At 44.7% G+C, this 27,892-nt stretch overlaps 5 non-coding genes across 5 annotated transcripts; 2 read left to right on the top strand and 3 right to left on the bottom strand.

Annotated features, from left to right (window-relative positions):
* The first annotated feature begins 452 nt into the window (after nt 1-452).
* Nucleotides 453-525, top strand: trnak-uuu (transfer RNA lysine (anticodon UUU)). Its single transcript has one exon. It is a non-coding gene; the product is annotated as a tRNA-Lys (tRNA).
* Nucleotides 526-3,041: 2,516 nt separating this feature from the next.
* Nucleotides 3,042-3,113, top strand: trnap-cgg (transfer RNA proline (anticodon CGG)). Its single transcript has one exon. It is a non-coding gene; the product is annotated as a tRNA-Pro (tRNA).
* Nucleotides 3,114-11,403: 8,290 nt separating this feature from the next.
* Nucleotides 11,404-11,476, bottom strand: trnar-ccu (transfer RNA arginine (anticodon CCU)). The gene has a single exon. It is a non-coding gene; the product is annotated as a tRNA-Arg (tRNA).
* Nucleotides 11,477-25,502: 14,026 nt separating this feature from the next.
* trnap-agg (transfer RNA proline (anticodon AGG)) lies at nt 25,503-25,574 on the bottom strand. Its single transcript has one exon. It is a non-coding gene; the product is annotated as a tRNA-Pro (tRNA).
* A 1,372-nt stretch (nt 25,575-26,946) lies between these two features.
* Nucleotides 26,947-27,018, bottom strand: trnat-ugu (transfer RNA threonine (anticodon UGU)). The gene has a single exon. It is a non-coding gene; the product is annotated as a tRNA-Thr (tRNA).
* Between the last annotated feature and the right edge of the window lie 874 nt (nt 27,019-27,892).

Consider the following 27,892-nt stretch of genomic DNA (forward strand, 5'->3'; position numbering starts at 1 on the left):
TGGTCTCAGATGATAGGTTCTCTTCTAGTGTCAATTGTACAGGGGGGGGTGAATTTTTTTACAACTCACTCGTTTCAATGGTATTTTGACTTAAAATTACGCATAATTATGGGCGTTGCCACTTTGAGTGACAGACAGTTGACGTATCACAGCGTGAGTTTCCTGCTTCCACGATCGCCCGCCCCCCTAAACCCTGCTCGTGCTCCCCCTTTTTGTCCATATTTGGAGTTTTGGCGGACATGACGCTGCCAACATGGCGGCGGTCATCAACGTCCTGGAACCTCCCACCGAGCCTCAGAACGGCTCTTCAGAAACAAACGGGTGACGTCACGGAAGCTCTGTCCATAGTTTTTACTGTCAATGGTCTGCACACAGGAAGTTCATCCTTAATGATTGCTCTCTGTGTCAGTTAACCTGTCCGCACAGAATTAGTCTCTGAAACAACATGTAGAGCCCGGATAGCTCAGTCGGTAGAGCATCAGACTTTTAATCTGAGGGTCCAGGGTTCAAGTCCCTGTTCGGGCGGAAAGCTTGGTGTGTAGCAGCAAGTAGGAGGCTTGAGAAGGAGGTGGAAGTGCACACATTCATTCCAAATGGCTACCTTACATAGCTGCTGCCTCTCCATTTTACACTTACCCCACCATACACCTCACACCAAATGCAATACATATGTACATGGAATTCCTTCTTATTAAAAGCTAAAAGCTGGTTTAAAACTCATAACTATAATTGTCCTTCAATCAAACGATACCCTCCCCCCCTGCACCTATTTCCTGACTGGACTGGTCCGGAACTATAAATGCCTGCTTGTTACAAGAGGGACTCTTTTGACTGTCACCCCTGGCCACAACAAAAGGTAAGAGCTCACACACACATTAGCCCTTATACATTCAAGTCACATTAACCAACCCACAATCCGATCATTGTATAGTTAATTCAGCATCTGTTTCTTGTGTCCTACAGATAATACCTACAGCTAGTGATGGGTTTTCAAGGCTTTGTTGAAGCTTCGGCACCTGATTCAAGAAAAAGGTTCATTACTCGAGGCTTCATTGACACAGTGCTGGAGTCGGACATCTAGTGGTGAATAAAATGAATTGCGGTGTGTGTTATTGGTTCATGGATTGTTTGGGATTTGAATCTCCATGCACATGCACACTAGTGTAGTCTCGTTCGACCACACTACATGGTTGAATGGTTTCAGGCTGACACAATAAAATACATTTCACACTTTCAGTTTCACTGCACGAAGTTGTTATACAAAGTGACATTTGAAGTCAGGGTGTCCGCTGGGTCTTAAAAAGTATTAAAAGTTGATAAATCAACTGTGGGAAAATGAAGGCCCTTAAAAAGTATTGAAAAGTCTTAATCCCCATTTCATGAGGTATTCAATTTTATTGTGATTCAAGCTTTGACTCCAGAAAGTTCCATGAATATTTATTTTCCTCTTTGCAATGTCACCCGATGGGGAAAAAATATCTGAGTTCGTGCCGGTGCGACCAGCTGTTAGAGGGAAATACATTCTCTGTGACTCTCCCTGTGTCCAACAACAGACACACGTCAGGCTCATATCATGGTCTGAACCAATCAGAGACGGTGAAGGGCTGTTGACCTGTTGTTTCTGTTGACAGCATGACAATGATGCTGAGGCAGAGCGCGCTCTGGGCTGAGGCCTTAGCTCGGCCATGGTGCCTTCAGGGAACATCGGACGTGTGTCAGTTAAACTCAACATGCGCTATCTATCGTATTGACGTGACTGGCTGCAAAACACTGACACCAGGCAAAGTTGTAGACAGTGTTGCATCAAAAGGGAGAATATTAATAATTTGTGGAAGCAATAAGACGCTAAACACATCATGCAGGCCTCCTGGCGGACCCTGTAAGGAACTATCGGCTGGCTGTCACTCTCTTCCTGCTCTGTGCGCCAGAGAAGTAATAAGCGTCAGTGCTGAGTTACAGCAAGAATAAATACATAACATCATCAAACATGGCAATTACTGCAGGTTAGATTTGCTAAAACCAACAAGGGCAGCGATGCTTGGTTGACAGCCCTTTGTTCTTACTGTGAGTATGTGCAAACTTCCTGGGAATGGATGGAATCACTGCATTGTGTGGTAGAAAGATGATGTCTGAGGCCACCACCTCTGTTAAGGGAAGGTTTTTCCAGCTTAACATAGATGCTTCCTTGACTCCTCTTTCACACCACCTTTCCTCTCTGTCTAAGATGTGAACATTGTTGCCCTCAAAGGAGTGTCCTTTCTCTTTGAGGTGGAGGTGAACAGCTGAGTCTTGTCCTGAGGAGGTGGCTCTCCTGTGCTGAGCCATTCTTCTGTGGAGTGGTTGTTTAGTTTCTCCAATGTACAGATCAGAGCATTTCTCACTGCATTGGACTGCATATATCACATCGCTGTGTTTCTCCATGGGAGTTTCATCCTTTGGCTGTACCAGTTTCTGTCTCAGGGTTGTCCTCCAGTGGAGACCGCAACCTTAACACAGCGCCTTGGACGAAAAGCAGACTTGCAGAATGAAAGGCAGCATTTCAGAATGAAAAGCAATCCAGAATGAAAGGCAGTAATCCAGAATAAGTGGCAGCATTCCAGAATAGACATCAGTATTCCGGAATGATAGGCAGAATTCCAGAATAACAGTCAAGTTAGTCAATAGGGCCGGTTAGCTCAATCCCCATACGGCCAATCTGTGTTTTCATTGAAGCGTGGACATGCCTGTTTCACTTACTGTGTGCTGGTTGGTACATTGGACTCAAGGATTGGTTTTTGAAGACACTCCTCCAAGTGGTGTCTTCAGTTCTGCTACTATTCTGGTTGGGAATCTGAGTTTTATGTGTTCAGGATCTCTGTGGGTGGATCTTGCAGGAAATCAGACTTTTAATCTGAGGGCCCAGGGTTCAAGTCCCTGTTCAACACTATATATTCCTAACCAGAAATCTTTGTACATATCTTTACCAATGTCAAACTAAGAAAAACATGTGCTTTGTGTTGTTCTTGCACTGACTGAAACATGAAAAAAAAGAGGTCACATGTGGCTTGTTGGTCTAGGGGTATGATTCTCGCTTCGGGTGCGAGAGGTCCCGGGTTCAATTCCCGGACGAGCCCTCTTCTTTCAGCTTCAGTAGATTGAAGGTCTGTCTTATGTTTACATTTATAGCAATTATCTTTAACCCAAACAAGTTCATATTCCAACTTAGACCCTGTAAACAGCACTGTGCTCAAACTCCTAGAAGTAATCTACAACTGATATTGTTTATTCAAGAGAAGAAGTCCTTGCACTGAGGACTAACATCGGAATGCAGCCCAAGGTCCAGGGAGAGCTGAGGAAGAAGTACAGGGGCTGTAAGGCAGGAGTGAAAGTAGAGGCTGCACGTAGACATTTTAAGCCAGCGATCCCCTCGGCAATAATAAGGAATGTCAACTCACTACTGAATAAGGAGATCAGGAGATCAGCCTCTGTCCTACCCGCCATCTGCCTCTGCTTGAAACTACTGTTGGTAAGTTTTCTGTCTTCTATTCAATAAGTTTATTATCTTTATGTGAAACAATGTGCATGCCTTAAGATAAATGGACCTTGAGCTTAAGAAGAAGTGTCTGTCATTGTTCACGTTGGGGTAGACAGGCTACAAGCAGCTAAGATTAGTTAGCATTCGTTGTAGCTAATGTCTATGGTCGCGTCATATAGCTGTCAGAGGTAAGTGGTGAACACGGTTAGTACTTGGAGTTTTCTACACAGGCACGTTGAATTCATCCTTAACACACTGAGAGCGCAGCTCGCCGCCAGCTAACGCAATCCAAAAGTGCTTGGCTTTACTTTTGTAGTGTAGCTGGCAGGCTAACGTTAGCCCAGAGCTAACGCTGTGTGTTAGCCTAAGCAGCACTTGTATGCAGGGGTACAGCCAGTGCTTAAGTGTAGTTAATGTGAAACAATACAGTCGTGATTTATTGAAGTGAAGCAGTCGGCATATTTTCGCAATATATTTTATTTTTTATATATTTTTTGTCTGCTGGTGGGTGCCTGCTCCCCTGCGCATTGGGCTGGAACTGCGCCGTACGACACAGAGCAGGGGAGACCTGTAAACGTGCTGAAATGACTTTGTTTAGTAAAAGGAAAAGGTATAAATGTGTTCTATAGTAAGGGACCATTAAATGACTTCTGTTGTGATCTGGCGCTATAGATAAAAATAAAATAAAAAAGAACTCATTGGATGAACTCAGTTAAATTGTGGGAGACTTTTCCATCCAATAAATATGGGTAGCCCCAACTCAATGTGATGTATTTGAGTTGGACCAACATGATTTTTCCATGTTGGTCCAACTCAACTCAAAAATACATATTAAATGATATTTGATTAAAACAGGTTGAGATTTCAGATTAAAGTTTTGGGTGGATCTCAGAGGATTTTCAGATTTGAAATTTCATTGTGAAATTTGGGAGTGGCTGCTGCAGCATAACACCTTTAACATATTTATCATATGCATACCTCTAATATATAATCTCATCTTATGCTCTTAATGACTGTAGCTAATTATATACTTGGTAATCAATTACAGCATCTTGTTATTTGGTCAATGAGATCTGACTCTTTTCTGACTTCTTTTATTTTACAGGATGCTGTATGTGGATGTGTGCAGAGTGCAGTTTGGAACCAGGTACTTTTATGCATCTGCAGCTTATCATACACATACACCGCCTACATGCAGATGTACTTTAATACATGGATTATGCTACTACTAAATCACATTTTTACTTGTCCATGGTAATTAATGAATGTAAAATGAAAACTCACATTTCTTTATAGCCATTCAAGTCTGTGTGAGAGTAACTACAACTAACAATACTGTTTGTACTACTACTGTTTTCAAGGTGAATGATGACTTCTTGCGGTTCACCACAAAGCCGCTGCATTGAAGTTCATGGCCCAGCTGAACCACTTCTCAAAGAAGCTTCTGTAAGTTTCCCAGAACAAAGGAGAAACTTCAATATTAATGAAAGATTCACATGTTTATGTGATGCTCAGGATCAACATGAGTGTTGTGTGTTTGTGTTTTTCAACCCTATAGGAGGGCAGCTTACATGTTCTGAAGACAGGAGCCCAGTGATGTGGGGGTTTCATCCAACTTAATTTGGTATATTGAAATGCAAAGGTTTATGTCCTGGAGGAATGTTATGCACCTTACTGTTTCTATTTCTGCTGCATTTAAATAAAAGGACCTCAACCAGGTGTCATGTTTTTCTTAAGGGGTGGTAGGTTCATTTAAAGGTAATTTCATAATAATAATTGTATTATATCTTTAGGTTGGACAAACACAAATAAAACCTTAATTACTAATAAACTAATGTACTTTATTTTAGCTCTATTTGACACAAATAAGATGAACTAACTCAATCAAATTATATTTAATAGATATGTTTAGGTTGAGTTGGACCAACATGAAAAAATCATGTTGGTCCAATTCAAATACATTATATTGCATTAACGTACTTGTTTTGAGTTGGGGCTACCAGTATTTATTGGATGGAAAAACTCAATTTAATTGAGTTCATCCAATGAGTATAGGTTAAACACAATAAATATACAGCAACGCAGTGATTAATGTGATTAAAACTGTAATCATGTGACGGCACTAGTTCAAACGTTTGCGTTCAAAGAACAGATGACCTACCAGTGGATGTCATGGTCATGGTTTTCTGCAGAAAGTCTCGTTCGTTTTCTAACATGGCAACCTTCTCCTTTAGAGTTTTCTGTCAACAGGCTCTTGTTCTGACTTTTGCAACCCTCACCTCTCATTAAAGCTGGTTTCCAATGATGTGTGTCTGGGTGCGTACACACTGCCCATAGTTACTGACGGAGCCACTGCGTCACACCCCAGCTGATACATGACCGCACCAGGTGACTGCTGCTATGACCCATGTTGGTTGTCAGCGTTCCTTCCATTCCATTACAGCAGCATGAAAACAAGGTCCTGAGCAGCATAACAATAGATAAAGTAGAAATAAAGACTATGGACAGAGCAACCATAAGACATGCAGATATACAGATGAGAAATGTACAGAGATGTATTATGTCCTGTTATGATATCATGAAAAACTCTGAGTATTACACTGTAGGTGAGGATGTTATTGCACTAAGAGAAAAAACACTGTACTGTTTCACCATCAGTGTCACTGGGTGTAAACATGGTGATACAGTACAGAGGTTAGAGTACAGATGGACTGATGTTATACAGTCTGACCCCTGTCTGGACAAATGTCTGTGGCTGAAGGAGACGCCCAAGGTCCCCACTGTCTCATGTTTTTATATTTGACTCATTTTCACAGCACTTCATTAGTTTGTTATCGTAATCAGCCACCATGTACAGGTGCATCTCCATAAATGAGAATATTGTGGAAAAGTTCAATATTATAAACTAATGATGTCACACTGTGATCAGATGATGAACTCAAAACACCTGCAAAGCAGACACAATCATGGGGAAGACTGCTGACTGGACAGATGTTGAATAAATAAAAAATAGTCAGTATGGTTATCCTCAGGAGCAATAATGGGAATATGACTCCCATCCGTCACCCCTGCACACTGAGGGAACCCCTGTCATGGTTTCAGCCAGGTCTTTTATTTTGTAGTTCATTTTCTGTTTGTATTAGTTCTAGTTTTACTAGTCACTTCCTGTTTTATTTTGAAACTCGATCTTCCCCCTGTGTTTCAGTTCTGTTTACTTCCCCTTTCTCATGTGTGCTCCCTTCCCCCACCTGTGATTACCTGCTCCGCCCTAATGTGCTTCACCTGTGTTCAATTGTCTTCCCGCCCTCCTGTGTATAAAGCCTGTGTGTTTCCTGCCCCTTGTTGCCAGTTCGTTTTGTGAGTCTTCCATGCGACACAGCCGTCCAAGTAGCCTTTCTGCTCTTGTGATTTTCCCTACGTGTTCTCGAGTAAGTTTTGGATTCTCTTGTGTGTGACTTGGTTTGGATTTGACTACTGCTTTTTTGCCTTTGCCTTTTTGGATACCTCTGCCACGTGGACTGAACTCCTGTGTACCGAACCTTGCCTGAATTAAAACACTGAGATTTGCCTGATACTTCTGGCTTAGTCTGCATTTGTATCCTCCGTCTCACAACCCTCCTGACAACCCCTGGGCACCAGTACAGCACCTCCCTGTGGATTAATCTGTACATTACAGGCAAGTGTCCCTGATCAGATGGCGGGTTACTGTCCGTAGCTGTCCTGAGGGTAAGCCAGTTCATCATCAGATTAGGGTCACTTCTACAATGGTGGTCCGTCAAATTGGCATGCTAACTGACATGCTAACATTTATTGGCTTGCAGCATGTTCCATCAACTGCACACAAGTGAGTTACCTTGGCTGGGCGCTCCTCTGCCTCAGGAGATGACTCCCTGGCCCTCTTCAGTCCAGAGGTGGATGGAGAGTCATCTCTGTCTTTTAGTTCTTCCACGGAGGCCTGCCTTAGGGACAGCCGCACAAATACCTCCCTGAGGGACTTTGCCCGGCCGAGGTTTTTGTGTAAGGCGTAAAAACGCTCCTGTGTATCAATGTTATGACACATGAAGGAGGACACTGCCTCCTTCATGGTCGGATTGTTGTCCTCAAAGTTCTGTGGAAAAAAGACAAGCAAAAGGCAACATCAGTATGGATCATAGGGCATTCAGGGAAACTGGGAGAGTATCTGAAACTTACGTAGGTAGCCACAGCACTGCGGATATCCAGAAGGGTGGGCCGTCCCTCCAGGCCCATTTCGGCAATATTTTGTCATGTTTTTCCCCCCTGCTTCCCCCCTCCCGAGGGGGTTAAAAAACAACAAGTTTGTGGCAACCGCCCGGCCACGGAGCCTCAGCCAGCGCCTGAACCACTGAATTTCGTCAGGCTCCAGAAAAACCTGGGCCTGGCCGAATTTACAGCATGTTTTGTGGTCCAGGACCTGCAAGAAGAGCAGACACACAAAGACAGACCATTAGTTCTTTCTGAGGATTTAAACTCATGGTAAATTCTTTTGCGGGCATCTTGAACTTACACTGACGAGGTAGCCCGTACTATCATCCCCCACTGCCCTTTCCACCTCCCTGACCCGCATATGGGTGAGGACCCCGGTCCTGTGCCCATATATGCAGGTCAGGAAGCGGCCATGTACCCAAAGAACCGGTATCTTGAAGAGAGAGAGATGCATTAGTGAGGCTAACTTTCAGTTCATACCATTAGACTGATGAAGTATGTGTAGTATGTGAAGCTGGGATTGTGTGTGTGGAGTCTAGCATTACCCAGCAGTGAGGGAATCCTGTCTCTGGCCAGGCGGATGCAGGTCCCGAGCGCCTCCTGGCTCACCAGCTGCTGTTGTTTCCGAGCCTTCACAATCTGGTGCCCCAGGATCGTCCTGTTCAGGTCCCTGTACATTTTTTTGAGGTACCTGAACAGGACGACCACATCCTGTGCCTTGAGCCGGCTGTGCTGCGGAGGGGTGTCTCGCAAGCACTCCACAAAGCCAGTGGCCTGGCCGATGTAGAGTGCCACGGTCACTGGCGACATGCCCATCCTGGCCTGCTCCTTCTCCTTCAATTCCCCATCATGAATCTCAGGCACCACCACCTCGACCTCTGCCGGCACCGCCACACCCTCATTAGATGAGATGATTTTGGCCGCCAGCTCCCGGCAGTTGGTGCAGGCCGTCCCTGCCTCATCCTCCCTGGCCTGCAAGTCCAGCTCTGATACTATGGGCGGCCACGGTGCCGAGAGCTTCAAATCCAATCAAATTAAATTAATCAACTTTATTTATCCCGGGGGAAGTGGGGGGGGGGGGGGATCAGCATCTGCTTTGGCTTTGTCATCTGAAAGAAAAAGGGGTTCAAGATTGATTCAGCATTAATATGTCTATCATCATATATTATCATCATTAACATAGCTCATATGTCTGCTTCTACTTGATGCCTGTTGACATCAGACAAAAACTGTGAGAAAGGCTGCAATCTGAAATTAATGCAGCAATGCAGGTGGCCTAGACTGAATCCTTTGACTTTTTCTGTGGTTTCCTTTGTTTACAGTCGTGCATGTCATGTGACTTTACTTATGCAACATGTATGATAATGTTCTGTCTCCTCTCATTTCCAGACGTGCAGCCAAAAACATGTGCAGTGATATGTGACGGTATCATCATGGTCTTAGAGAGAAGAGCTGAGTGTGTCTGTTCTGATCTGTGGATGCTTGTGTCTCTTCTCCCCTGTAGTTTCCTGCTTGTTGCTCCGTCACACGCCCTCTGCTGGTGAGCCGCGTCATTACACACAACCGCTCATGTAATGAGGCGAATTTATAACTTTTGACTTTATGTGGGGGAAGGATTGATTTTGGAATGAGGAAGCTGCAACCTGCGATGGCACCACTAGATGTCAGCTTTTCACAGCATTGGTGGTTCAGTGGTAGAATTCTCGCCTGCCACGCGGGAGGCCCAGGTTCGATTCCTGGCCAATGCAATGACCCTTTTAACTGAGGAACATGTGAGGGGACATATATTCACCTTCACATCTATGCTGTTGTTCAGCATGTTGTTTTTATATGTGTTAACAGACCTATCTGACTTCTGTTAACATCACTGTGACATACACACAGAGGCACTACACTTCACAGACGAGCTTCAGTGGTACAGTGCACATCACATTTGAAACAAGAGCACTTACCATCACTGGTAGTGAAGGTGTCACAGGAAGAATTACTGTGATGTTTTACCTTTAGAGCCTTTTTATAGAACACATTCATTTGATTTGAATTAAGAATGTTTGTTGGTGCAGTAGCCAGCATGAGCCCTGTAGATGTCTTTATTTAAAGAAGAAAAAGAGAAAAGACCATGTTTCACCTCTTTCTGAGCCTCGTTAGTGCAGTAGGCAGCGAGTCAGTCTCATCATCTGAAGATTGTGACTTCAACCCTCACAAGGGCACTTGTTACCTGTGATGATCTGGCTGACTGGGCCAGGTGTGTCTAACGACTGGCTAATGACAATGAAACTGCCGGAGGGGGACTGGTTGACAGCCCTTTGTTCTTGCTGTGAGTATGTGCAAACTTCCCGGGAATGGATGGAATCACTGCATCACTGCAACAGGGTCTTGAACCCTGGACCCTCAGATTAAAAGTCTAATGCTTCCAATACTTCACTAGTACACTTCATGTAGAGCAGTGAGTCCTGATTGACTTGTGATTGACCCTTTATACAAGGGGGATTAGCTCAAATGGTAGAGCGCTCCAGCCTGCTTTTTTAGAGGGAGGGTGTAGCTGGATGGATGAGGATGGATGGATGATGTAGTGGACTCCCACCCAGCAGATCAAGTCCCAGAGGTTACAGCATAATTTATTAGCTGAGTTTCCCCTCAGGAAAGCTGCTGTTTACAAGCTGTTTAAAGTATTCTTCCCAACACTGTTAGTAACATACGACACCAGCAGATGGAAAAAACAGGCATTCACCTGGCAGTCCCCAAACACAGTGGAAATGAAATATGAAGGAGACAGACAAAATAATACACTGCAATGGAACTGAGAGGAGGAACTACAGCTGAGTGAGCATACGATATAGAAGCTAGGGTACCGTTTCACCACAAACCAATGTATATGTTCTGGGCAACAGCATTTATAAAATATGCCTATTTCATGTGCATCAGACAGATGGAGCTCCTTCACTCTGTTGGCTGTTGTTTTCTTGCTTCTCTCTTTAAACAGCTTGTAAACAGCAGCTTCCCTGAGGGGAAACTCAGGTAATAAGTGATGCTGCATCAGCTCTCACCTGTTCACAGCTCTGTCCCTTCATCCCTTCCTAGCAGACTTCACTCACATTCAATCTCTAACGATGGGCCGTCAACTAGTCCTGCACATGGCCCAGACACACTTTCTGGTTGTTAACTGACCATTAACCAACTATAGGGATCTTAGTCATGGTAGCTCCTGCAAGATCCACCCACAGAGGTCCTGAACACATAAAACTCAGATTCCAACCAGAACAGTAGCAGAACTGAAGAAGCCACTTGGGGGAGTGGGAAACATCTTCAAAAACAGTCCTGGAGTCCAGCTGCCTCGATTTAAACTCTTGGAAATGACTCTGACCTGATGAATGAGAGCATCCACAGATATACTTTTCTACTTACATTTACTCTGTTTCGTTAGTATATTTAAATAATTAGTTTCATGTTTACTTAATATTTTGAAGTGTAAAAATTTTTCACCAAAGACGTTGAGTAGAGCTTGCTTATAGTTTTTAGAGTGTATATCAGTTCACTGTGCAGCATAGTGCTCATGAAAAGTGAGCTGCTGAGACACACCGACATGTGGAGTTTAGGGAAAACATTGAAATGCATTTTCACACAGGTTGGTTTGGACCTCTGAACACAGCACACTCTGCTGTAAACACCCCAGATGGGACTTGAACCCACAATCCCTGGCTTAGGAGGCCAGTGCCTTATCCATTAGGCCACTGGGGCTGATATGTGCTTCTTCTATGTCCTCCCCTTCCTGGGTGATTCACAGTGTGAGGGGGTGTGGGGGGTCTCTTTGTCAATAAGAGGTACTGTAACACCGTTGTGATTTGGGAGAAGTAAGAAGAACATTGAACTGCTGTCTGTCTCACTCCGCCCTTACTTCGTTTGCCCCGTGGATTTCAACAATTATTTTTTATGCTTGTTATATTCCTTGGGGACTTTAATCACTGCAATCTGAGCAAGACACTCACAATACACACACACAATATTTCACTTTGTCTTTTTAATACATCTGCAAACATGTCAACAACTCTGTGTTTCTGTCAGTATGGGGTGCTGTGTGGACATTAATGAGGAAAAACGAACTTCAATGATTTTAGCAAATCGCTGCAATATAACATTTAAGGGGGTCTGAATACTTTCTGTACCCACTGCACATTTTTCCATCCATGAGATCGCACGTTTCTCCCTCGTCAACGATCCTGAACTGCTCGACTTCTTCTACATAATAGCTGTCAAGGAAACAATAGCTTAGCATTATACAGTGAGATGGTGTGGATGTGTTGTGTTATGTTTTTTTGTCATTGTTAAAAATGACTCTAATTTGTATCACATATTTTAACCAAACCATATAACTGCCATTACCAAGAGTCAAGGATGCAGATATGAAGGAGAGCATCAGATCATCAATGGGAACCTTGTCCCCCATAAACTTTAAAAAAAATTCACAAGTACAATAACAATGTCATATATAGATATTTTTTTAATTTCACTGCATCAAATTGTTTTTAAAATAACTTCAGACGTAATTAGACATTGAACATTTTTTTTTCTTCTTTTGAAATATTTTTTAACATTTTAAGGCAATCACTGCAGATGACATCATGACGCATTTTGCAGACAGCCACTGTGCCCACATTTGGCACACTGACAGTACGAACTAGCCACTATGGACACAGCAGATGCAGAAGCGGGCTTATCGGCTGCTTCTAGCCGGAGCCGTGAGGTGGCCCCTCACGAGTTGGTGATCCACTGGAGCCTGATCAACCAGCTCAGGAGGAAGCTCCAGGCCGAGCTGGACCTGGTTGACCACTTGCCATCACCTCCCATGGACAGGGGGGAGGTGTGGCAATGGACTAACTATCGGGTCTCCCTGCTCCAGATGCTGGGAAGCCTGTGGAACACCAAGCAGGAACTCAGAGCAAGGATGGACTTGGCTCTGAGCGCTAACCCGTGGCTCCACCTCCATTATGCCAGGGCGTTCGAGGACATGGAGGAGTTCTCAGCGCCCGTAGCCCCCATGCTGCCCACCTGGTGTTCCCGACCTGCATACGACTCTGCTGGAGGTCTTCAGGGAGTCCTGAAACCAGCTGTGTTGGCTCCATCTCCAGCCACTGTCCCTGAGACCCCCCAGCTGCCGACCAAGACGACGTCATCCATCTCTGAGCCGCTGGAGAGCAGGCTCCACTCGACGTCGTCCTCCTTGGAGCTATCCGAGGGCGGGCTCCAGATGACGTCATCCCTCCCGGGGCCGCCCAGGGGCGGGCTCCAGATGACGCCATCCCTTCCGGGGCCGCCCAGGGGCGGGCTCCAGATGTCGTCATCCCTTCCGGTGCCGCCCAGGGGCGGACTCCAGATGACACCATCCTCTCCAGTGCCGCCCAGTGGCGGGCTCCAGATGTCGTCATCCCTTCCGGTGCCGCCCAGGGGCGGGCTCCAGATGACGTCATCCCTTCCGGTGCCGCCCAGGGGCGGGCTCCAAATGACGCCATCCCTTCCGGGGCCACCCAGGGGCGGGCTCCAGATGACGCACAGCATGGACATGGCTGAGGACCCTCTGGGGTCCGGGCGGAAGCCCAGCATGAACAGAGCTGAGGACCCCCCCGGGGTCCGGGCGGAAGCCCAGCACGGACAGAGCTGAGGACCCCCCCGGGGTCCGGGCGGAAGCCCAGCACGGACAGAGCTCAGGACCCTCCGGGGTCCGGGCGGAAGACCACCAGCGATGGAGACGCGGACCCTCCGGGGTCCGGGCGGAAGACCACCAGCGATGGAGACGCGGACCCTCCGGGGTCCGGGCGGAAGACCACCAGCGATGACGAGGCTGCGGACCCTCCGGGGTCCGGGCAGAACACCTTTTGAAAGGTCCACAGCTGCGTGGTAGCGCTGCAGTGTCTCTCTGAGTCTTTCTTTGTGTCTTTGCTTCTTTTTAACATCCCGGGCAGGAGCAGGTGAGTGATCGAAGTTCCGCCGATGTCACAGGTTGAGGAAAAAAAGGGCAATCGGGCAGTTCAACACAAATTTTAGAATTCAAACTTAAATGTTTCTAATCCATCACCAGAACACTGGGAAACACACTCATGACAATTATTTTACACCAACTACTGACTGTTGACTACTATGACTACTGTTAGATTAGGACACCACTATTACCGTCCAAACAAAAGGTTCGCTGGAGTCAAAGTCCAGAGTGCTAACCATTACACCATGGAACCTGCTTCTCATGGATCTTCTTCTCCTCCTCTACACGGCTGACTGTCAGCAGTTTGACATTGGTAAAGATATGAACAAAGATTTCTTCTAATTGTGTCAACAAAGATTGAACACGTTGCATATCACTGTCCTCCATGAGGAGACTGTCCTCCATGTCTAGATAAGGTTTGCTGTCTAGCAGCTGGGAGAAATGTCTTTCTGTGGCTGTGGCATTAGCTCAACATTGAATCATAAAGTGTATTTGTTGCATAACAGGAAGTGGTCTTGTATTAGGGTGTGACCCTCCTGAGAAGCAGAACCTCTCCTTTATAGGGGCTGTCTTGATAACTGCCTCTCATTTCCACCTGTTGTCTGTTCCATTTGCACTACAGCAGCTGAAACTGATTCACAATCAGTGTTGATCCTAACTGGACAGGCTGCTGCTGCTATTTTCTGAAAATGAATCTTTAATGTGATGTTAATGATTAATGATTGTTTAATGTAGTGTAGTGGTTATCATATATCAACAGATATTACATTGATGTTTCATTATATTAGCTCAACATTGGACATAAATGAAAACTGTGTTTGGATAACTACTACTAACTGAGCTACTACCGACTGAGCTATCCGGGCTCCACATGTTGTTATAGAGAATAATTCTGTGCAGACAGGTCAACTGAAACAGAGAGCATTGATTAAGGGTGAACTTCCTGTGTGTGCAGACAGTGGAGGTGGTTTCAGGTGTTATAAATTGGCATCCCCATGGTTCAGATGAAGAAGTGGTTCCAGTTCCTCACATTACAGTTACTGTTGCTGTGGCCTTGATGGTATCAGTCTCTATCAGTATCTGCTAGTCCACAGAGGACAGTGGTCCTATACACATAAAGAATACATACTTAATGAATTTATGTGTTTTTATAGAGGACTTATTATATACATATTGTCCGAACCTGAGGAGGGGGGGGGGGTCCTGTTCATATCACCTGACGGGACCGATTCTGGTGTAAGCACATGTTGCTTTAATCTACAAAGTGAAATTGTTATTTGTTGCATAAGTCATACATTACAGGACAATGTGGACCTCATGTCAGTGTTGTATGGAAAGCCAGTTCAGCATTTGTTACATTTCTTAATATTAAATATTTTTTCTTGCACTAGTAAGGCAAAACATTGCACTAGTTAACTAGTGAATGCATTTAGACCTGGTTAGCTAATTAGTTCTTACATGTTCATGTTCTTATCTGTCCTTCAAGGAGTGCAGACATGTTTCTGACTGCTCCCGCTATGCTCTGCTAAGCTCTGTTCTCTCTTGTCCTGTCCTGTGATTTTTGTGACTTTTTATTCCCTGAACACCCTGCTTTGCTATCCTTGGGATAATTTTTTTGACATGGAGCTAATAAATTGGTCGCTCAGTGCATTGGAAAACATTTTCTCACAAAGAAAGACATCACTGGGAGAACCCCTCTGCCCTGAAGGGACATTTGCTGGTGGATATGTCCGTGATTCCTGGGAAACCTTGCGTCTGGTATGTCTCCAGCCACTGACCCTAGAAGATGTGGAGGATCTATTCATCTATTGGACATTGGTAGTAGGCATACTTCTGAATTGCGTGGGAGCTGTCCTGCTGTACCGAAAAGTTGGAAAAGCTGCTGCTGGCAAATTGGCACTACCGCTAAGCGTGGACACAAAACAAGACCCTGGGCTCATGGGACCTCGGATCTCAGAATTACATCAGAAGATGGACCGGATGGAAGGGCTGATCTGCAACATTTCAGCCCGCTCCAGAGAGGGCTGGAAGCAGGTGGATAACATAGACAAGACAGTCCGACCATTTGAAGATCTCAATGGAAGGAATATCTGTCAAGCTGGAAGAGATGTCGAAGGATCTCCATGCACCTGCAAGGGACGAATGCGCACTGAGGCCGGACTGACCTATCGATCACTGATCTGGGCAAATTAATTACAGATCGAAAATTGTTGTTATGATTTTGGTTGATTTTCTGTCTGCCCCTCTCCCCCCCCTCCCTCTCCCGGCCCTGAAGAATAGCCCAGCAGCTGTGCTCCTATCTGACTCCTGTGCAACTCCTATCTCCCGTCAAGGACAACTGGTGAACTGCCTGTAAACATCTTGGCAGTCTGTCATACTATCGCACACACTTCTCATGGAACTGACGCACATACATTCCCCTCCCTACCCCTCCCTTCCTTCTCGTCTGCCTCCGTATCTGTTGTTTTCTCCCCCCATCCTCTGTGTCCATGAAAAAATTCCATGTTACCACGTGTACTGTAATCAAGGGTCAATGTCATTATGTGATTATATTGTTTGTATGTACCGCAATCTGCAAATTTATTTTTGAGAGCCAAAAGGGCGCCTTGAACGGTCGTTCTGGTCCGAATGGACCGTAACCTCCTGCCTGAGGGGAGTGGCTCAAAGAGTCCGTGTCCAGGGTGAGAAGGGTCAGCTGTGATCCGACCTGCACGCCTCAGAGTCCTGGAGACGTACAGGTCCTCGATAGATGGCAGGCTGCAGCCGATCACCTTCTCAGCAGAGCGCACAACACGCTGCAGTCTGTGCCTGTCCCTGGCAGTGGCCCCAGCGTACCACACTGTGATGGAGGAGGTGAGGATGGACTCAATGATGGCCGTGTAGAACTGAACCATCATCCTGGCTGGCACCTTGAGTTTCCTCAGCTGCCGCAGGAAGTACATCCTCTGCTGGGCCTTTTTGATGAGGGAGCTGATGGTGAGCTCCCACTTGAGGTCCTGGGTGATGGTGGTACCCAGGAAGCGGAAAGAGTCCACTGCGGAGATGGAGGTGTCTGTCAGGGTGAGGGGGGGTGATGGAGCTGGCACTTTCCGAAAGTCTACTGTCATCTCCACTGTCTTCTGGGCATTCAGCTCCAGGTTGTTGTCAGCACACCAGGACACCAGACGGTCCACCTCCATCCTGTAGGCAGACTCATCCCCGTCTGAGATGAGTCCAATGAGGGTGGTGTCGTCAGCAAACTTAATCAGCTTGACAGACTGGTGGCTGGAGGTGCAGCAGTTGGTGTACAGGGAGAAGAGCAGAGGGGAAAGTACACAGCCTTGGGGGGGTACCGGTGCTGATGGTCCTTGTTTCCGAGACATTCGTCCCCCCTTTGATGGGGTGTGGAGAGGTGTGTGGAGAGGTGTCAGGGCTGGCTGATAGTCCATCAAAGCGGCAGTAGAACTCGTTCAGACTGTTGGCTAATTGCAGGTCGTCAGCTGAGTGGGGGGCTTTGGGCTTGTAGTTGGTGATCTGCCTCAGTCCTTTCCACACAGAGGCAGAGTCGTTAGCAGAGAACTGCTGCTGGATTTTCTCAGAGTACAGTGATTTAGCACTTCTCACCTCCTTGCTAAACCTGTACTTGGCCTGTTTGTAGCAGTCTCTGTCCCCACTTCTGAAAGCGGCCTCCTTCTCTAGCCTCAGCTGTCTGAGTTTAGCTGTGAACCAGGGTTTGTCATTGTTATAACTCACCCTGGTGCGTGTTGGCACAATACTGTCCTCACAGTACTGTATATATGACGTCACAGTGTCTGTATACTCATCAAGACTATCAGTGGCAGCCCTGAACACCTCCCAGTCCGTTGTCTCAAAACAGGAGCGAAGCTCCTCCACAGCCTGGCTGGTCCACTTTTTAGATGTCCTCACCACAGGTTTGGAGAGCTTCAGCCTCTGTCTGTACACAGGAATCAGATGGACCATCACGTGGTCAGATAGTCCAAGAGCAGCACGGGGCACTGCGCGATATGCCTCGCTTATTGTGGTGTAACAGTGATCCAGTGTGTTCACCTCTCTGGTCGGGCATTTGATCAGCTGTTTGTACTTCGGGAGTTCTTTGCTCAGGTTTCCTTTATTAAAGTCACCAAGGACAATAATTAAGGAGTCCGGATATGTTTGCTCCAAACACAGGATCTGATCCGCGAGTGCACGCTGAGCCTCGTGCACGTCCTCGTTTACTGCTTACTTTTGCACTTCAGCCACTTTACAGTCTGTTTACATTGTTCATGGACATTTGGATAGTTATAACATTTATGACTTGATAACCTGTACATACTTAATATTTTATATTTTATTTGTATCTATTCTCTATTCTATTTTACTGTGTCTTATATTTCAAGCTGCTCACTTAGAGACAAATAAAATTTTCTGAATCTGAATCTGAACAATATGTGAGAGCCCAGAACTGTGGGTCTTCAGAAACAACACTGACGGCTGTGTGCTGCAGAAGTTCTCTAACAACACTGCGATTGTTGGTTTCATCACTGACAACGACGACGCAGAGTACAGAGGACTGACGCAGAACTCTGTGGACTGGTATCAGCGAAACCACCTCCTGATCAATGCAGGACTTCCTGTGCGTTTTAGAGGATACCTCCAAGAGACTTTTTTTCTCGTCTAGAGGTGATACGTATGTGTACCAATTTTCATGTCTGTAGGTCAAACAGGGACTCAGATCTCATTCCAGGGGGCGCTGCTGAGCCATGTGGCCACGCCCACATATGACGATTTGGGGGTTTTAAAAGGTGCACAGGGGCTGATGTCATGATAGAGTAAGAGGCAGGTAGGATGAACAAATCAAGAAACACAGCAGCTTTCTCTATGGTGGCGAAGGGTCAACTTCATGACGTTGCCCCGCCCACACGGTGTAACATGCATTTATGCTTGCATTTCAGAATCAGAATCAGAAATACTTTATTGATCCCAGGGGGAAATTGCTTTCATTCCAGGTGCTCCATGTATACTCAAAAAACAGGTTACAAATATAAAAAAAGGTAAAGTAGTAAGTGTAAAATAAAAATAAAACCTAATAAATTCTAAACATTAATAAACATTCAGTTTAAATCCAGGCTCTCGCACGTTTCGTGCTCAGGCCCTAATAAAGTAAAATAAAATCTTAATCACAGCTTCCTTAATACGAGCTGAACTTCATAGCTATAGCTTCATAGCTGTAGTTTCAGCAGCCAGTTTAATACCGTTCATATCTATATTTGATATAACAGACACGATGACCATCCTTTAATGCTTTTGTTGCTTTATTACTTGAACTTTTGTCGCTGAGCTCCGATGCTGTTTGATGAAGCATTTTAGCAACAGACTGTTGCACTGTGTCCGACTTTATTGTGATGACAGCTCCTATTTCTTCACACTTTAGATGTTCCTAAAAGTAGAGTGTGCATCACACACTGTACAGTATTTATCAAGTATTATTGTTCCTCCAGTGCACCATTTCTTCTGTATAATTATTATTAGCAGTTATTACTGAAGATCGATGCCCCTACAAATATTCAAACTTACTGTAAATTCAGTTGTAGGCTGATTCATCACTGTCATTTCTCCAGTGTTGTTGATGGATAACCAACTTTAGATATTTTTAATGAACAATAAATGCCCTGAAGCTCTGAAGTGTATTGTTTTTACACTGCACACCTGGTTTGGATCTTACAATAGTAACCTAAACATCACAGGAACTATACAAGAACGACCTCATGGAGGCTTCAGTGGTGTTTGTAATAAAACACTATCCTTCTTTTTTCACAAACAGTACAATACAGCACATGTGATGCCACAATGAGCAAAGCAGAGACCGCAGACCACGTAACACGGCGTTACTATGCTGGAAAAAACGTGTCTGCCTGTGAGCTTCTGTTATGTACTGTAGCATCCTAACTTCCATCCTTACAAACCACCTGTCCTCTGTTTAAAATGTGGACATTATTGTCCTCAAAAGACTGACTGTCCTTTCTCTTTGAGGTGAAGATGGACTGCTGAGTGTTGTCCTGTGGATGTGTCTCTTCTGTCCTGTGCTCTTTACCTGTGGGGTGGCTGTGGGTTTTTATTGACTAATAACATATCAGTTCTAGAATGATGTGTGTGTGTTTGATGTGATTTGATGTGTGTGTTTATCTGGTTTTAGGGGTCAGTGTGTGTTCATCCACACGCGGCCGCCTGTGTTGATGTAAATGTGTGTGTTCTGTTAGCCATGATCATGCTGAGACAGAATAATGCTGGAAAAAGCTCCCAGCTGTTAGACCTGAAGGTAAAGCTGCATGCTGTTGTGGTTTCTCTTGTGTGTGTGTTGATCACGATCAGAAAACGATCCCCCAAAGAGGGGGAGCACGAGTGGAGTTTTGGGGGCGGGCGATCGTGAAAGCAGGAAATTCGCGCTGTTATACGTCAGCCTTCTGCTGCTCAAGTGGCAACGCCTTTAATTATGCATAATTTTAAGTCCGAATATAATTAAAACGAGTAAGTTATATAAAAAAAATCACCCCCATACAATTGACACTAGAAGAGAACCTATCATCTGAGACCAGAATGTTTTTTTGTACCAGGCTGTAAACATGTTCATTCCTGCTGTGAAGTCGGACATTTTAACATGGGGGTCTATGGGAAATGACTCGCTTTTGGAGCCAGCCCCCAGTGGTTGCGGCATGAATTACAAGTTTTGACACTTCCGCATGGGCTTCAAGTTTGAACCCCGAAGGTTGCCGCCTAACAACACCACACAAAACAAAGATGTGTTAAACTGTGTGATCGTTGGCTGGAAGCACTGCTTCATGAACCTGTGTTTACTATTCATTAAGCTTAGAGAAGTTTCAGGAGTATGTTTGAGGAGTAAACTGATTCAAGTCCTCACAACAAGTGTATTTCACTGCACAAACACACACTCAGCTGATGTGTCCCAGGAAATGTCTTTTTGTCTGACGTATTAGAAAATTCTAGATTCTAGATTCAATAACTAGACAATTATCCCCTGCTGAGACCCCCACAGGGTTTCTGTGGCTGTATCTCCCTCATTCTTCATCCTATGTGGATGAAACCTTACAGTCATGCTGAACATTTGACTCTGCACAGATTGATATGCTGAAATGCTACAGACACTGCGCCACCTACTGGCCAAAGGACCTGTCTTTTGTTTAGGGGCCTTAAACAATTTCCCTCTGGGATTACTAAAGTACCTAAAATAAAAAAAAATGTAATGTAAAAAACGTTGGTCTAGGGGTATGATTCTCGCTTAGGGTGCGAGAGGTCCCGGGTTCAAATCCCGGACGAGCCCTGATGTGTAACTATTTCATTGGAGACAACTCCTTGTTGTTGACTCTTTTCAGTTCCTCTCTAACTACCACACAGCTTTACAAAGCTAACAAAGTTCTATTCGGACTCATCCCAATCCAGAGCAGTTGTTCCACAGTAACACCTGCAGGAGGACGTCATCACCCAGTATGTGACCTGCACTGTGACCTGTAAGGTCTTATACAGACAGGTGTGTGTCTTTCCTCATCAAGTCCAATCAGTATCATCAAAGACAGCTGGACTCAGATGAAGGTGTAGAACCATCTGAAGGACGATCAGAAGAAATGGACGCACCTGAGTTCAATATATGAGAGTCACAGCAAAGGCTCTGATACTTAGGACTATGTCATATTTCACTTGTCTTTTTAATACATCTGCAAACATGTCAACAACTCTGTGTGTTTCTGTCAGTATGGGGAGCTGTGTGGACATTAATGAGGAAAAATGAACTTCAATGATTTTAGCAAATGGCTGCAATATAACAAAGTGAAACATTTAAGGGGGTCTGAATACTTCCTGCACCCACTGTACACATAACAACTGAATGTGACTGAAACAACAGCTCTGTGTGTAATATAAATATACAAACTAATGTGATTTGATCAGAACATTTTAAAAGACAGTGATGATCTGTTCTTATTGTCTAAACAGGAACAGTTGAAGCACAGCTTGCAGCCCCTGTATCTCAGGCTTCTCAGCTTCTCTTCAGATGTTTGGACGTTTCTGCTGGAACCTCTCATTTAATGACTCACATTTAGAACTTTTGACTTTATGTGGAGGAGGGATTGATTTTGGAACGAGGAGGCTGCAGCCTGCGATTCCACCACTAGATGTCAGTATTGCACAGCATTGGTGGTTCAGTTCAGATTGAGAGAATGCAAAGTGTGCAAAGCTGTCATCAAAGCAAAAGCTGGCTGCTTGGAAGAATGTCAAACATCAAACATATTCTGCTTGGCCACCTCGGCCACCTCGTCTGATTAACATGTTTTCACGGCTTCGAGCGAAAATACGCTGCAAAACTTGAAAGAGGTCACAGCTTTTGCCTTAAACATAAGCATCTTGACAAACTTTGACAAACATTGAAGGCCAGTTTTTGGAGTAGTTGTTTGGTTTCTCCATTGTACAGAACAGAGCATGCCTCACTGCACTGGACTGCATATATCCAGGGGTGGACTGCATGTGACCAGGGGTGGACTGCATGTGTCCAGGGGTGGACTGCAAATATCCAAGGGTGGCAGTGACTGATTACAAATACTCAAGTTACTGTAATTAAGTAGTTTTTCTGGGTACTTGTACTTTATTTTTAAGCCAGTACTTTTACTTGTACTTAAGTACAAATGTAACAAAATAATGTACTTTTACTATTTACTTACTGTCAGCCATTTTGTCTCTGTTAAAACAGTGGGTGTTGTGGCTAACAAAATCTAAACCTATAGATAATTAGCTGCCCCTTTGTAATAATATTGACACTTTTTCTGCTAATTGCATTATGTAATTGTTGATCACAATGACAGGTTAACAGGAGTACAGGATTACTAATGAATTTTGAGTTCATTCGGATTTACAGCTGTATCATTCTGCACCAGATGAAGCACATGATCTGAATCAGGTTGTGTCAGAGAAAGGCTGAAACCCTGCAGCACCTGTTTCTGTCTGCTCTGACCACGCTGCCTTCTTCTCCAGTCTGCTCTCCAGTGATGTTGCTCCTTCTTCTTTCCCTCTGATTGAGCTCTGTGCTGCAGCCATTGCGACAGCCATCGCACCTCAGAGTGATCCAGCAGTGCCTCATGTTCAGCAGCATACAGTGAGCAGCTTTAATCTCTGGATTGACAGACTTTATCTGCGCAATAACTTGCAGAACAGAAAGTCTTCCAAAATATCTCCTTTCCAGGGATAGCACACCAAAACTATCAACTGAGCAGCACTGGAGATGCTCTGCTCTGTCGATTCATCCAACTGAAAGGAAAATTTCTTACATGATCGCAGTCTATCCAGCAGCTGTGCCTGAATGTCAGCTGAGAGATCTTCTGTTCTCCTCCTCACCATGTCATTTGAAAAAGGTACAACTTTCAGTTTATTAGCTGCCTCTGTGCCAAGCAAAAGCTCACACCAGTCAGATCTCTGTCCACCTGTACGGTCACAAAGCCAGGGGCAGTGACGCTGTTTTCCAGGATGTCTGAGTGCAGTCCTTTTTTTCTAGCTCTCAGGACAGGAGCTGTATCCACCCTGAAGGACGGCGCCACAGGAAGTTAAAAGGCACTATGACTCTGGTGGGACTCGAACCCACAACCTTTGAATCACTTCTCCTGTGTTTAACTAGAAGTCCAATGGAGGCTGGATGGATGAGGATGGATGGATGATGTAGTGCAGCGGTCCCCAACCTTTTTTGCACCACGGACCGGTATCATGTAAAACAATACTTTCACGGACCGGCACAGAAAAAAAAGTGCATAAAGAGACAACTTACTCTTATGCTTAATTAGTGGGAGCCTTTGAGCTTTCTCAGCAATGAGGCGGTCCCATCTAGGGATAATGGGAGACAATGACACCCGAAGTGTGTTTCTTATGTCCAGTCCACTCCGTAATTTTGTTTTGGCCGTCATTAATTGCTTCAGTCGTTCTTGTTCATGTTTTCTTCCATGGCTTGTCTTTTAATGCAGGGTGCTCGGTCTCGCAGTTTTGAAGGCTTCGTTGCCTCATTTGTGAGTCTGTCGCCACATCACTCAGAGTGGACTTGGTGTGTGAGAATCACCTGTTGCAATAAATCTGTATTTTAAATAGGACTCCTGATATAGTCTTTTAAATGCGGGTTTCTTTTTCTTTGAAGGGGTAGGCTCCTCTTCTCCTGTCTCCTCGTTAGGCCTTTTCCCCTTTCCGAAGAAGCTCTCCAAAGACGTTTGTTTTTTATTCATTTGTGCTAGCTTGTGGGCTTAATTTTGGGGCCGTATCCCGTGACCGAGACAAGCGTCTGGACAGGTGCTTAAAGGCACAGGCGGATGGATCTGATCGATTTATAAATGAAACAGCTTTCAGACTCAGATAATGAATAATATATGTTTTGCTCAGTCTTTCTGTGCGGCCTGGTTCCAAATGACCCACGGACCGGTACCGGTCCCCGGCCCGGTGGTTGGGGACCACTGATGTAGTGGACTCCCACCCAGCAGATCAAGTCCCAGAGGTTACAGCATCATTTATTAGCTGAGTTTTCCCTCAGGGAAGCTGCTGTTTACAAGCTGTTTACAGAAAGAAGCAAGAAAACAACAGTCAGCATCATCGTCCAAAAAAACACATGACAATAACATGTGAGACAGAGAGTTTATGATCAGTGCTCCCCCTGCTGGTTTGGACATATGATGACATTTTAAATGTACCAGTCAAAAGTCACTCAGTGGTTTGTCTTTGTTTTTATGACTTTCTACATTGTAGATTCATCCGGAAGACATCAGAGCTATGAAGGAACACATGTGGAATGATGTAGTGAACAAACAGTGTTAAACCAAGCAGAATATGTTTGATGTTTGACATTCTTCCAAGCAGCCAGCTTTTGCTTTGATGACAGCTTTGCACACTCTTTGCATTCTCTCAATCTGAACTGAACCACCAATGCTGTGCAATGCTGACATCTAGTGGTGGAATCGCAGGCTGCAGCCTCCTCATTCCAAAATCAATCCCTCCTCCACATAAAGTCAGAAGTTCTAAATGTGAGTCATTAAATGAGAGGTTCCAGCAGAAACGTCCAAACATCTGAAGAGAAGCTGAGAAGCCTGAGATACAGGGGCTGCAAGCTGAGCTTCAACTGTTCCTGTTTAGACAATAAGAACAGATCATCACTGTCTTTTAAAATGTTCTGATCAAATCACATTAGTTTGTATATTTATATTACACACAGAGCTGTTGTTTCAGTCACATTCATTTGTTATGTGTACAGTGGGTGCAGGAAGTATTCAGACCCCCTTAAATGTTTCACTTTGTTATATTGCAGCCATTTGCTAAAATCATTGAAGTTCATTTTTCCTCATTAATGTCCACACAGCTCCCCATACTGACAGAAACACACAGAGTTGTTGACATGTTTGCAGATGTATTAAAAAGCCAAAGTGAAATATGACATGGTCCTAAGTATCAGAGCCTTTGCTGTGACTCTCATATATTGAACTCAGGTGCGTCCATTTCTTCTGATCGTCCTTCAGATGGTTCTACACCTTCATCTGAGTCCAGCTGTCTTTGATGATACTGATTGGACTTGATGAGGACAGACACACACCTGTCTGTATAAGACCTTACAGCTCACAGTGCAGGTCACATACTGGGTGATGACGTCCTCCTGCAGGTGTTACTGTGGAACAACTGCTCTGGATTGGGATGAGTCTGAATAGAACTTTGTTAGCTTTGTAAAGCTGTGTGGTAGTTAGAGAGGAACTGAAAAGAATCAACTACAAGGAATACAGTTACACATCAGGGCTCGTCCGGGACTTGAACCCGGGACCTCTCGCACCCTAAGCGAGAATCATACCCCTAGACCAACGAGCCATGTGTGCCCTCTGATCTTCATGTGTCAGCAGCTGAAACTGAAATGTAAATGAGTAAAAGACTACTGTGCGCTATAGCTGTCTGGAATTAGCGACCTATCTACCACGCGTGTCACATGTGCTCGGAAAGCTCGGAAAGTGTGGACAAGCTGGAGGTGGAAGAGAACCGTCAGGAGAGGGATGAACAGCTGCCATGATATTTGTAATGGGACGTCAGGACTTTGTTTTGGTTTTCTTTCCAGAACAATAAAGGATCTGAAATGAAATGTGTGAAATGTTTGTTCCACCATTTTGAAGACTTGGATTAAATTACGCATTCTGGGAAATTTTTTTACATTTTTTTTTTATTTTAGGTACTTTAGTAATCCCAGAGGGAAATTGTTTAAGGCCCCTAAACAAAAGACAGGTCCTCTGGCCAGTAGGTGGCGCAGTGTCTGTAGCATTTCAGCATATCAGCTGTGAGTCAAATGTTCAGCATGACTGTAAGGTTTCATCCACATAGGATGAAGAATGAGGGAGATACAGCCACAGAAACCCTGTGGGGGTCTCAGCAGGGGTTAATTGTCTAGTTGTTGAATCTAGAATCTAGAATCTTCTAATACGTCAGACAAAAAGACATTTCCTGGGACACATCAGCTGAGTGTGTGTTTGTGCAGTGAAATACACTTGTTGTGAGGACTTGCATCAGTTTACTCCTCAAACATACTCCTGAAACGTCTCTAAGCTTAATGAACAGTAAACACAGGTTCATGAAGCAGTGCTTCCAGCCAACGATCACACAGTTTAACACATCTTTGTTTTGTGTGGTGTTGTCAGACGGCAACCTTCGGGATTCAAACTTGAAGCCCATGCGGAAGTGTCAAAACTTGTAATTCATGCCGCAACCACTGGGGGCTGGCTCCAAAAGCGAGTCATTTCCCATAGACTCCCATGTTAAAATGTCCGACTTCACAGCAGGAATGAACATGTTTACAGCCTGGTACAAAAAAATTCTGGTCTCAGATGATAGGTTCTCTTCTAGTGTCAATTGTATGGGGGTGATTTTTTTTTATATAACTTACTCGTTTTAATTATATTCGGACTTAAAATTCTGCATAATTATAGGCGTTGCCACTTGAGCAGCAGAAGGCTGACGTATAACAGCGCGAGTTTCCTGCTTTCACGATGGCCCGCCCCCAAACTCCACTCGTGCTCCCCCTCTTTGTACGTATTTGGAGTTTTTGGCGGACGTGATGCTTCCAACATGGCGGCTCCCACGAGCCTCAGAACGGCTCTTCAGAAACAAATGGGTGACATCACGGAAGCTCTGTCTATAGTTTTTACTCTCAATGGGTTTTGTCTTTCTTTAAAAGGAACCTCCTACAGATCTTTGAAGGCATGGATGGGAATTGAACCCATGATCTTTGGTTTACAAGACCAACGCCTTACCACTTGGCCACCACGCCTTTTTCTTTTAACTTCTGAATTGATCACTGATCGTGATCAACACACACAACATAAAACAGCAGAAGTCTTGTGATCCTACACTCAGAGAAACCACAACAGCATGCAGCTTTACCTTCAGGTCTAACAGCTGGGAGCTTTTTCCAGCATTATTCTGTCTCAGCATGATCATGGCTGACAGGACACACACATTTACATCAACACAGGCGGCCGCGTATGGATGAACACACACTGACCCCTAAAACCAGATAAACACACACATCAAATCACATCAAACACACACACATCATTCTAGAACTGATATGTTATTAGTCAATAAAAACCCACAGCCACCCCACAGGTAAAGAGCACAGGACAGAAGAGACACATCCACAGGACAACACTCAGCAGTCCATCTTCACCTCAAAGAGAAAGGACAGTCAGTCTTTTGAGGACAATAATGTCCACATTTTAAACAGAGGACAGGTGGTTTGTAAGGATGGAAGTTAGGATGCTACAGTACATAACAGAAGCTCACAGGCAGACACGTTTTTTCCAGCATAGTAACGCCGTGTTACGTGGTCTGCGGTCTCTGCTTTGCTCATTGTGGCGTCACATGTGCTGTATTGTACTGTTTGTGAAAAAAGAAGGATCGTGTTTTATTACAAACACCACTGAAGCCTCCATGAGGTTGTTCTTGTATAGTTCCTGTGATGTTTAGGTTACCATTGTAAGATCCAAACCAGGTGTGCAGTGTAAAAACAATACACTTCAGAGCTTCAGGGCATTTATTGTTCATTAAAAATATCTAAAGTTGGTTATCCATCAACAACAATGGAGAAATGACAGTGATGAATCAGCCTACAACTGAATTTACAGTAAGTTTGAATATTTGTA

The sequence above is a fragment of the Parambassis ranga genome, unplaced genomic scaffold (genome assembly GCF_900634625.1).
Source record: "Parambassis ranga unplaced genomic scaffold, fParRan2.1 scaffold_32_arrow_ctg1, whole genome shotgun sequence".
NCBI classification, from domain to species: Eukaryota; Metazoa; Chordata; class Actinopteri; family Ambassidae; genus Parambassis; species Parambassis ranga.